Source organism: Ornithodoros turicata, chromosome 1, assembly GCF_037126465.1.
Source record: "Ornithodoros turicata isolate Travis chromosome 1, ASM3712646v1, whole genome shotgun sequence".
NCBI lineage: Eukaryota > Metazoa > Arthropoda > Arachnida > Ixodida > Argasidae > Ornithodoros > Ornithodoros turicata.
In genome coordinates, this window is record NC_088201.1 from 144056 (window position 1) to 156778 (window position 12723).

A 12723-nucleotide genomic window follows, 5' to 3' on the forward strand; every position below is an offset into this window, starting at 1 on the left:
CCTGCTCAGCGTCCCGATCTCCAATGCTGTCGTAGAAAGAGCCCTGGTAGCACACTATGTTGCCGAAACGTTGCCCCAATGTGTTCTTCAAACGTTGCATAGACGTCGCTAATGTCCTCTTCAGGCCACGTTCTAGCAACGTTGCTAGAAAATGTTATACAACAATGCGGCAACATGACAACTGCAACATTCCACATAAGGGCAACGTTATGACAACATTTAGGTAATCTTGGCAAGAGGTTGGCGGAGGTATTTGTGAGCTATTATTTCTTACTTTTCTTTTCCTTTTTTGCGTCGGATCAGAGATGCATACTGACTGCAAGCACTTGCACGCCACTGTTAGCCGACTTGAGCTCTGCAAATCTCCGCTTCTCTTATACCGGAGTGGGGCTAGGGGAGACCGCTTGGGTATCCCTGTAGGTATCCCGTTTGGATATAGAGGTACTGTCATCAAGCAGTAGGCTCTATTTGCGAACAGGATGAGGCATATACTAAAATGCGAAGTGTTGGGGGCATGCTCATTAAGTGTAGCAGTGCGTACAACGTTTGCAACGGTGACCAGGATGCGTTCTTGTAGTTAGCCCTTGCATCTGCAAGAGTCAAGTGCACTCAACAACATTTTTGACATCCCTCCCTGTCATGTACTGTGTTTTTAATTCAAGCTTTCGTATCTAATGTAATTACCTACTGTTTGGAGCTGTAAAACCGGTAGGTTTCCTCTTTGGGTAAGAGTGTTACGCAGTGTTATGTTGCTGGAAAGTCAATAAACAACGTTCAGGAAACGTAGAGCCGCAATATTCCTCCAACGTTGCTCAGCAATGTTGCATGAACATTGGTGAATGTCAAGTAACGTTGGTCCACTTCTGTCAATGCTGCAGGAACGTTCGGCCGCAACGTTGCTCAAATGTTGACCTTCCATGTTGCTTGAACATTGCTGAATGTCAAGTAACGTTGGTCCACTTTTGATAATGTTGCAGGAACGTTGCGAAATATTGATAAACGTTGCCCCACATTGGACAACATTCGCAACATTGCTGCAACGTCGAGGCCACAATATGTGCTACTAGGGAGTATTTAGTCAGGTTACTGTTATGAAAACAGACCTGAGGAACCGTTTGTCTTTGACCACCCTCGAGACCCTCCTGTGGCTGTGCCGATTTCAAGCCGTCAGACAACCTCCTAAAGAAGTTCACGAGCGACGTGCTTTATGGAGAAAGTCAATGGGAAGAAACTGCGGACGAGGATCCTGAAGACCCGGGAAACAACTCCGACGAATGTCCTTAGCAGTCTACAATTGACTGGAGCTTGAATTTTTCATATTTTCCTTCGTTCTAATCGCATCATTTCACGAATAATAAATGCCTGTCATTCATTCAATGCACGGCTGTCGTTTCTGCGTCAGCAGTCAAACCGAAACGGATAACAAGGAAGGACAAGGAGCGCCTCCCGCAGCATGTGTAGCATGCACAAACACGTCGGGCGCTTTTGGCTATTTTTTTGGCTAGAAGGTACTGGCGTACTGGCTATATTTTGGCTACTGGTGGCCGGAAAACGGGCTATACAAGGCCTTCGCCATCTGGCAACCCTGCGCGTCGCAGCAAGTTGGTTCAACATCAACACCACAAGCGGGGATAGAGTTGAAAGGACACGCCTGCTAAACAAAAGAAAGGACACGTCTACCACTGCAACTAATTAATGACAGAAGAGAAACGAAGCAAAGAATATCCGGCACGTCCGCACATTTAAAGCTGGACCCTCGTTCCAAAGAGGCCCACCAGGGGTGCCCCTACACTCCATCCATCCATCCATGGTTTTCTCTTCAGTAACCGTCGCAAGGATGGTGATGGTGTATCTCCTGTGCAGTATTTACGTGTGTTTCAGTGCGCTTTGTAAGACAATGCGATGACAATGGTTCCTGTGCAACACATTGTCGATTTCCCGGAAGCGTTTTGACGCCAAGAAGACGTAAACGGCGTAGAGGCAAGACCGCACTGTGAAACGCCAATCGGACTGCACGTCGCGAATGTTTGCAGGTATGAGTGATGACCGTGATGTTTTGATTACTATTAATTAGATGTTTCATTTTAGAAACTTCGGAGGAACTTGAAGAGAAACAGGATAAGAAGATTCCGAACGTACGGTGAAGAGGAATGGGGTGTATGTCGCGACCTGCATAGAAAACAGGAGTGTCGTGTCATCTTCTCTAAGAAAATACAAGATGTGAGGTGGCCAACGAACGAAAGCTCCCTGTGGTCCGTGAGTGCATCGCACAGTCAGCCATATGCTTTGTCTAGACACAGTGAGTGATCAGACTTATACTGCGTGGGATGTAAATGTAGAGATGTATTGATTATTTCTTTCTGCTCAGTGTATGCTTTTAGCAGAATAAACGGTAATCAACGATGAAACGGTAATTACTTGAGCTATATTGTGAGGGTTTTCCTTCCCCCTCCTCCTCACTCATGCCGCACTTCCCCTGGACTCCAACAGAGGTCGCCCCCTTGCTTACGCAAAAGCTGTGGCAGGCGCGCTCGCCGCGTCTGAATGACCAGAGACTCCCTTGCCACTAGTCAGTAGTCGTCGCTCGCCATGCTTACTTGACGGTTCTGTTGCTAGTTGTCTGTATCGCTTTCGCCATTAAACGGGTAGTTCGCTGCCCTCATTGTTCTCCCCAAGCCCTGCCTCATGCCTCTCCAGCCCTGGCATCCCCACATTTGGCGCAGTCGACATCAACCCATTGCCTACCCCGCTCGTACCACAATGCCGCCCAGCCTCGCTTTGTTCGCTTGTCACCCCGGTTCTCGGACCTTCTCCCAGGCCGCGCCATCTTTGCCTTCTTCCTCGGCTTCGCCGTCTTGGCCTTGAGCCGCCATATTGTCACGCGGCTTTCGCTCGCTGATTCCACCATGCCGGGTATCAATTGGCGGGAATTGGACGCCGCTACGATGGCAGGCCTCAGCCCACTTCTAATTCGGGATGAACTCTCACGTCGCGATCTTGACACAACCGGCTCGGACGCAGAACTCGTCCAGCGTCTCCAAGCCTGCCTTGACGCAGAACGTTCCACAGCATCCACAACACGGGAAACGCTCCAAGATATCCCTCAAGCTCCTGTGCCTTTTGACCCCCGAATTTTACAACAGCTTACAGCATCCATCAACACACTGACACATATCCTGCAACAAGCCCAACAACCCCCGCAATCTCTACCAATGACTATGAGTGTGCCTTCAGAGATAGCTACGTCAACTCTTCCTATGTCTCCTCCATTGTGTGAAACCATGCTCCACTCAAGCAACACATCCCAAGCGTCGACAGCGGACCACGGAGTCAGCGCCATTCCATCGCCCCATCCCCAAACCGCACCTCAGTCTGCTTTGCATCCTGTACTTCAGCCTTACCAGATGTCTTACGTTCCTCAAATAAACGTCACCACCATGCCCGACATTTCGTCTAGCATACCTGCCTTTGAGGACGGCAAGAAACAAAAAGCACGTCTATGGATTGAGGATCTTCAACGAACGCAACAACTGGCATCATGGTCACCAGACACTACACGCTTAATCGCGGCCAGTAAACTGCGCGGCACAGCCAAGAACTGGCATCTGACTTCGGGTCGTGAGTACCCCACGTGGGACTCATGGAAGACTGCCTTCCTCGACACATTCGCACAGGAAACGTCACTGATCCAGTGGCAGCAGCAGGTTATGGCTACCGTGCAACACAGCTCCCAGTCCCTGCGTGACTACGCCTACGGAAAGCTCCGTGCTATCAACAAATGCCCTGCTCCCCCCACAGATGCTCAAAAAGTGGAGTACCTACTGCAGGGTATATCAACCCAGTCCACTGCTACAAGCATCGCCGCACAGCGTCCAGCGTCAGTGGCAGCGTTTCTTGAGATGTGCAATGACATAGATCGCACACTCCAGCATTTGCAACAGCCAACCTCTGTGCCCCCACGTCACAGTCAGGAGGAATACAAACGCCATCAAAGTCGTCCAAGTGCATCGTTGGGACCCCCCAACACTGGACCACCTAAACACCAACTTGCAAGTCCCAATACTGCAAATCTCAAGTCTTATCCAGAAGGTCCTCCGCGCCCCCATGCTCTACAACAGCGTGTTCGAATTGCGGACTTAGCCCCGGAACAAAAAGAAGTCCGGTACGAAGCTCTGTCTCAGCGCTACGGTGCACCAGCATTCCGCCCTGGTGACCCACTAAGCGAAGCTGTCTGCTTCTCGTGTCGTGAGAAAGGCCACCTCTCCTCCAAGTGCCCTACAAAGCAAGGCCGACAAAATCACTGTTCCTCATCATCAAAGACTGCAACACAGACTACTGCCATACCAGCACCGCCAGTGCCTCACGCTCTACATACCACCACATCAGAAACTTTTGACGGGTCTCAACTGGAGTGCTCATTTTTTAGAGCTACTATCGCCAGTATCGGACCATGCGACGCATTTCCTGACTCTGGGTCAAAAATGACCATTATTCACCAGTCCCTCGTGACCAGCACACAGCTACTTCCTTGGACCCAGCCACCACTGGGAGTAGTCGGTGGATCGACCGTTCTACCAGAAGGAACGATCTGTCTGAAGATTACAATTGGACCTATTTCTGGAGTCGTAGAGGCTGTTGTCCTCCACAATAACGTGTTGCCCTTGATTTTGGGTGAGGACTGGTTCCGCGTAACAGGCACCCGCCTTGTCTTTGAGCCACCTAACCCAGCAGAAGTACACCACCCTGCTTCAGGTTCAGTAGTACAAGCACATCTCAAACTCTATCCTCGTTCATCTTGCGCAGTTGTTCTTCACCAGTCGTCCCTAGCGCAAGGCACAGCACCAGAAGCCCAACCTACTCTGGGTCTTCAGGAGTCGTCGCTACCAGATACAAAACCTCCATGGGAGCCCCTTTGCAAAAGCACGGCACCATCACACTGCACTCTACAGGGCCATGGGCTTTCCCGGCTATCGTCGTCACCAGAGGACAAAAACGACTTTGCGTCAACTACATACCCTTAAACAAACTTACAATCACAGCCGTGCACCCACTGCCGCATGCAGACGACATCATTCACGATGTAGCAGGAGCATCCTACTTTGCCTGTCTCGATTTAAAGTTTGCCTACTGGCAAGTCAGCCTTCGACCAGAGGACTATGCTAAGACTGCCTTTATCACACACAGTGGCACTTACATGTGGACACGTATGCCTTTTGGCCTCAAGAATGCCCCATCTACCTTTCAACGTGCCATGCAACTTGTGTTCAGCAACTTCAAAGCCCCACAAAAGTCAGGAATTCGTATCTATTTAGATGACATTCTGGTTTTCGCATCATCTTTTCCTGACTTCGTCGAAGTGCTCCAATTGGTGCTCCACCGCTTGGAACACCATGGACTGAAAGTTTCACTTGATAAGTGTCGTTACGGGCTATCTCGAATCCGTTTTCTAGGATTCATCCTCTGCAGCGACGGGAAACTCCCCGATCCAACCAAAGTGACCGCCATGTTAAACATCCCAAGACCAACAACACGGAAGCAAGTTCTCTCCTGGGTACAAACTGCAAATTTCTACCGCCGCTTTATCAAAAACTTCTCAAGGATTGCCACCCCACTGTATGCCCTCGTCAAAGCCCCCGAGTGGTATTGGAACACTACGTGTGAACAAGCTTTTCAGACTGTACGCAAAGCCCTCACTGAAGCTCCACTTCTGGGACATTTTCTTGAGGAAGTTCCAACTACTGTAACTACAGATGCATCCGCATCAGCTGTCGGTGCAGTGCTTACTCAACTTCAGAATGGCCATGACACAGTCATCGAGTATGCTAGCCGCAAGCTTACGCCTGACGAACAAAAACTGCACAGTAATGTTTGGGAATGTATCGCCGTCCATTGGGCCATTACGTTAAGGTTCCGCCACTACCTTTTAGGCCGAAAGTTTCCTCTCATTACCGACAATTGGACTGTTGTTTGCCTTACCACCAACGTTCGCCCGTCACGTCGCTTCACAGGCATGCTTATGGACTTAATTGAATTTGACTTTAGCGTGGAACATCGCCCAGGTCGCCAAAATGTTGTCGCCGATCACCTTTCTCGCCTGTCACTTGCCATCACAGCACATAACAGTTCACTCGCTGAACTGCAACGAGAGGATCCCCAGTGCGCAGCCGCCCGGCTAACAATGCAAGACAACCCATCGTGCAGCGACTTCTTGGACATCGATGGAATTCTCTACAAACAGTCGGACTCTGGGCACCCAACCTTGGTCGTCCCCGCAAAAATGCGATCAGCCATCCTCCATACTATGCATGATTGTGCAGGCCACATGGGTTCAGAACGCACACTACGCAAGCTTCACGACCGTTACTGGTGGCCCGGACTAACGGCATCAGTACAGAACTATGTTACATCGTGCCAAACCTGCCAGCTCTACAATCGTCCTACCTCAAAGAATGTTGGCTTTATGGGACACATGCCAGTCTCTGAAATCCCATTTTCAATCATCGCATTTGACCACATAATGATGCCACCAACAGGGAGTGCCCGCTACATCTTTAACGTGATTGACTTCACAACACGCTTCATCATCCCTGCCGCAGTACGTTCTACAAACACCGCGGACGTAATAGCCCATCTGCATTCAATATTCTACCGTTTTGGTGCCCCAGACCATTGTCTCTCCGACCACGGAGCAGCTTTCGAGTCTGCCCAGTTTGTGCGTTTCATGCGCCTTCACGGAGTGCAAGTACACTACTCCACTGCCTACCGAGCGGAAGGAAACGGAATGATAGAGGGCAGCAACGGCTCACTCGTCACAGTCCTATGGAAAATCAGTCCACAAAACCAACCACCCTGGGATTCCAAGTTAGCAGAAGCTGCATTCGCCGTAAATACAGCGTATAACGCCAGCACTGGCTTCAGCCCGTTTGAACTTCTCTTCGGATACTTGCCAAAACTCCCCGAAGAACGACATCGCCCCCCCAAGTGCTTCGTCGCTCGCAGAACGGCTACTAGATGTTCAAACTGCACGCGTAGAGGCTCTCACAAACTCTGAAACTGCTCAGCATCGTAGAAAAAAGCTATATGATCGAACCCATCGTCAACACTCCTTCCAAGTGGGTGACTTCGTTTGGATTCGCCGCCAACAGCCAGTTCTGCAAGGCCTCGAGAAACTCTCCCCTCGCTTTAAAGGCGTTTACTGCCTAACGGAACAACTCACTCCATCGACGTTTCAGGCTATGCCAGTTACGGGACAGTCCATAAGACAAACCAAACAACCACGCACGGTGCATGTCTCCCAGTTAAAGAAATACGTGCCCCCTCTTTCAGCGCAAATCGACGAAGACCGTTTGTCATCGCAGCCTGCCAGTGACCTGACCGACACTTCGGACTACTCCGCATCACTGCCAGTGACGCAAGTAAATTCAGCGTCTCAACCAACAACAGAACAGCCTTCTCAACGTCCAAATAGACAGCGCAAACCGCCGTCCTATCTAAGTGACTATGAACTCGAACTGTGAAACGTTTTTGGTCCACTAAGTAACATTTTTTTCTTGTTTGTGCACTGTCATGTTGCTTATAGCTTATTTTAGTTTGTATTGTGACATATTGTTGTCAATGTTTAACTTCTTCAAATGGGACTTTGGTCTTCAGGAAGGGGTGGGATGTGAGGGTTTTCCTTCCCCCTCCTCCTCACTCATGCCACACTTCCCCTGGACTCCAACAGAGGTCGCCCCCTTGCTTACGCAAAAGCTGTGGCATGCGCGCTCGCCGCGTCTGAATGACCAGAGACTCCCTTGCCACTAGTCAGTAGTCGTCGCTCGCCATGCTTACTTGACGGTTCTGTTGCTAGTTGTCTGTATCGCTTTCGCCATTAAACGGGTAGTTCGCTGCCCTCATTGTTCTCCCCAAGCCCTGCCTCATGCCTCTCCAGCCCTGGCATCCCCACAATATGTGCATTTCTACTCATTATTTTCGGTCATGCATTCAGTGGTCCCAGCTGCTAAGTGGCCGGATCCCGGACCACTTAGCAGAGGGGACCACTGGATCAATTCCACTGGTTCCACTTCAAGTGGGACCATCGTGAAGCTGGTTCCACTTTCAACTGGTCCCAGTCACTAAGTGGTCCCACACTCAAAGTGGGACCTGTCCAATAAACCACTTCGAAGTGGTCCCACTCCAGATTTTTGCCTGGGGAGAATGTGCACGAATTGGAGTTACAGCATTCGCAGACGCGCGCACCTGGATAAACAGCAATAAAAAGAGACCATGCCTGTGCTAAAATAGATCAGAGTAATAGATCAAACAAAACATGACAAGTGTGGACACGATGAAATCTTAAAGGGGGAAGCTGGGAAGCTGCCCAACTTGGAGTCTCAGCGACCATTCTGGGAACAAAATGGTACCTGTGAGGCTCCAGCTGGAACTTCTGGAACCATCTGAGACCAGAGTGGTACCACTGATGTCACCAAAGTGGAACCAGCCACCCCACTTGGGAATCCAGCTGGGACCATCCACATTCAACTGGAACCATTCCGGGACCATCAAACATCCAACTGGAACCAGTCCAGATTCAACTGGAACCATTCTGGGACCAGCCCACATTTTCGCCTGGGGTCACATGTATGCACATGGCTGGCTGGCTGGCTGGCTTTCTAAAAGTAATCTACAGTCCTAACAACAAATACACCAATGACACCAGTGGCGCAGCTCCGCCAGTAGTTCGCTTTGGTGTAGGTACTCCGTTGTGCTGTGGGTGAAGCTCCCGGCTGTCTCTGTGGTGGAGGTGAGACCCTTATTTCCACCTTGTCTTGTCCATTGGTCCGGGGCAGCAACTATTCCTTGAAAGAAACTTACAAGCAATCAGTGGGAAACCAAGCAACGCAGAAAATCATGCAACAAAGTAACAGTCACATGTATGCACATGGCTGGCTGGCTTTCTAAAAGTAATCTACAGTCCTAACAACAAATACACCAATGACACCAGTGGCGCAGCTCCGCCAGCAGTTCGCTTTGGTGTAGGTACTCCGTTGTGCTGTGGGTGAAGCTCCCGGCTGTCTCTGTGGTGGAGGTGAGACCCTTATTTCCACCTTGTCTTGTCCATTGGTCCGGGGCAGCAACTATTCCTTGAAAGAAACTTACAAGCAATCAGTGGGAAACCAAGCAACGCAGAAAATCATGCAACAAAGTAACAGTCACATGTATGCACATGGCTGGCTGGCTGGCTGGCTTTCTAAAAGTAATCTACAGTCCTAACAACAAATACACCAATGACACCAGTGGCGCAGCTCCGCCAGTAGTTCGCTTTGGTGTAGGTACTCCGTTGTGCTGTGGGTGAAGCTCCCGGCTGTCTCTGTGGTGGAGGTGAGACCCTTATTTCCACCTTGTCTTGTCCATTGGTCCGGGGCAGCAACTATTCCTTGAAAGAAACTTACAAGCAATCAGTGGGAAACCAAGCAACGCAGAAAATCATGCAACAAAGTAACAGTCACATGTATGCACATGGCTGGCTGGCTTTCTAAAAGTAATCTACAGTCCTAACAACAAATACACCAATGACACCAGTGGCGCAGCTCCGCCAGCAGTTCGCTTTGGTGTAGGTACTCCGTTGTGCTGTGGGTGAAGCTCCCGGCTGTCTCTGTGGTGGAGGTGAGACCCTTATTTCCACCTTGTCTTGTCCATTGGTCCGGGGCAGCAACTATTCCTTGAAAGAAACTTACAAGCAATCAGTGGGAAACCAAGCAACGCAGAAAATCATGCAACAAAGTAACAGTCACATGTATGCACATGGCTGGCTGGCTTTCTAAAAGTAATCTACAGTCCTAACAACAAATACACCAATGACACCAGTGGCGCAGCTCCGCCAGTAGTTCGCTTTGGTGTAGGTACTCCGTTGTGCTGTGGGTGAAGCTCCCGGCTGTCTCTGTGGTGGAGGTGAGACCCTTATTTCCACCTTGTCTTGTCCATTGGTCTGGGGCAGCAACTATTCCTTGAAAGAAACTTACAAGCAATCAGTGGGAAACCGAGCAACGCAGAAAATCATGCAACAAAGTAACAGTCACATGTATGCACATGGCTGGCTGGCTTTCTAAAAGTAATCTACAGTCCTAACAACAAATACACCAATGACACCAGTGGCGCAGCTCCGCCAGTAGTTCGCTTTGGTGTAGGTATTCCGTTGTGCTGTGGGTGAAGCTCCCGGCTGTCTCTGTGGTGGAGGTGAGACCCTTATTTCCACCTTGTCTTGTCCATTGGTCCGGGGCAGCAACTATTCATTGAAAGAAACTTACAAGCAATCAGTGGGAAACCAAGCAACGCAGAAAATCATGCAACAAAGTAACAGTCACATGTATGCACATGGCTGGCTGGCTTTCTAAAAGTAATCTACAGTCCTAACAACAAATACACCAATGACACCAGTGGCGCAGCTCCGCCAGTAGTTCGCTTTGGTGTAGGTATTCCGTTGTGCTGTGGGTGAAGCTCCCGGCTGTCTCTGTGGTGGAGGTGAGACCCTTATTTCCACCTTGTCTTGTCCATTGGTCCGGGGCAGCAACTATTCCTTGAAAGAAACTTACAAGCAATCAGTGGGAAACCGAGCAACGCAGAAAATCATGCAACAAAGTAACAGTCACATGTATGCACATGGCTGGCTGCTGCTGCTTTCTAAAAGTAATCTACAGTCCTAACAACAAATACACCAATGACACCAGTGGCGCAGCTCCGCCAGTAGTTCGCTTTGGTGTAGGTATTCCGTTGTGCTGTGGGTGAAGCTCCCGGCTGTCTCTGTGGTGGAGGTGAGACCCTTATTTCCACCTTGTCTTGTCCATTGGTCCGGGGCAGCAACTATTCATTGAAAGAAACTTACAAGCAATCAGTGGGAAACCGAGCAACGCAGAAAATCATGCAACAAAGTAACAGTCACATGTATGCACATGGCTGGCTGGCTTTCTAGAAGTAATCTACAGTCCTAACAACAAATACACCAATGACACCAGTGGCGCAGCTCCGCCAGTAGTTCGCTTTGGTGTAGGTATTCCGTTGTGCTGTGGGTGAAGCTCCCGGCTGTCTCTGTGGTGGAGGTGAGACCCTTATTTCCACCTTGTCTTGTCCATTGGTCCGGGGCAGCAACTATTCCTTGAAAGAAACTTACAAGCAATCAGTGGGAAACCGAGCAACGCAGAAAATCATGCAACAAAGTAACAGTCACATGTATGCACATGGCTGGCTGGCTGGCTGGCTTTCTAAAAGTAATCTACAGTCCTAACAACAAATACACCAATGACACCAGTGGCGCAGCTCCGCCAGTAGTTCGCTTTGGTGTAGGTATTCCGTTGTGCTGTGGGTGAAGCTCCCGGCTGTCTCTGTGGTGGAGGTGAGACCCTTATTTCCACCTTGTCTTGTCCATTGGTCCGGGGCAGCAACTATTCCTTGAAAGAAACTTACAAGCAATCAGTGGGAAACCAAGCAACGCAGAAAATCATGCAACAAAGTAACAGTCACATGTATGCACATGGCTGGCTGGCTGGCTGGCTTTCTAAAAGTAATCTACAGTCCTAACAACAAATACACCAATGACACCAGTGGCGCAGCTCCGCCAGTAGTTCGCTTTGGTGTAGGTATTCCGTTGTGCTGTGGGTGAAGCTCCCGGCTGTCTCTGTGGTGGAGGTGAGACCCTTATTTCCACCTTGTCTTGTCCATTGGTCCGGGGCAGCAACTATTCCTTGAAAGAAACTTACAAGCAATCAGTGGGAAACCAAGCAACGCAGAAAATCATGCAACAAAGTAACAGTCACATGTATGCACATGGCTGGCTGGCTGGCTGGCTTTCTAAAAGTAATCTACAGTCCTAACAACAAATACACCAATGACACCAGTGGCGCAGCTCCGCCAGTAGTTCGCTTTGGTGTAGGTACTCCGTTGTGCTGTGGGTGAAGCTCCCGGCTGTCTCTGTGGTGGAGGTGAGACCCTTATTTCCACCTTGTCTTGTCCATTGGTCCGGGGCAGCAACTATTCCTTGAAAGAAACTTACAAGCAATCAGTGGGAAACCAAGCAACGCAGAAAATCATGCAACAAAGTAACAGTCACATGTATGCACATGGCTGGCTGGCTGGCTTTCTAAAAGTAATCTACAGTCCTAACAACAAATACACCAATGACACCAGTGGCGCAGCTCCGCCAGTAGTTCGCTTTGGTGTAGGTATTCCGTTGTGCTGTGGGTGAAGCTCCCGGCTGTCTCTGTGGTGGAGGTGAGACCCTTATTTCCACCTTGTCTTGTCCATTGGTCCGGGGCAGCAACTATTCCTTGAAAGAAACTTACAAGCAATCAGTGGGAAACCAAGCAACGCAGAAAATCATGCAACAAAGTAACAGTCACATGTATGCACATGGCTGGCTGGCTGGCTGGCTTTCTAAAAGTAATCTACAGTCCTAACAACAAATACACCAATGACACCAGTGGCGCAGCTCCGCCAGTAGTTCGCTTTGGTGTAGGTATTCCGTTGTGCTGTGGGTGAAGCTCCCGGCTGTCTCTGTGGTGGAGGTGAGACCCTTATTTCCACCTTGTCTTGTCCATTGGTCCGGGGCAGCAACTATTCCTTGAAAGAAACTTACAAGCAATCAGTGGGAAACCGAGCAACGCAGAAAATCATGCAACAAAGTAACAGTCACATGTATGCACATGGCTGGCTGGCTGGCTTTCTAAAAGTAATCTACAGTCCTAACAACAA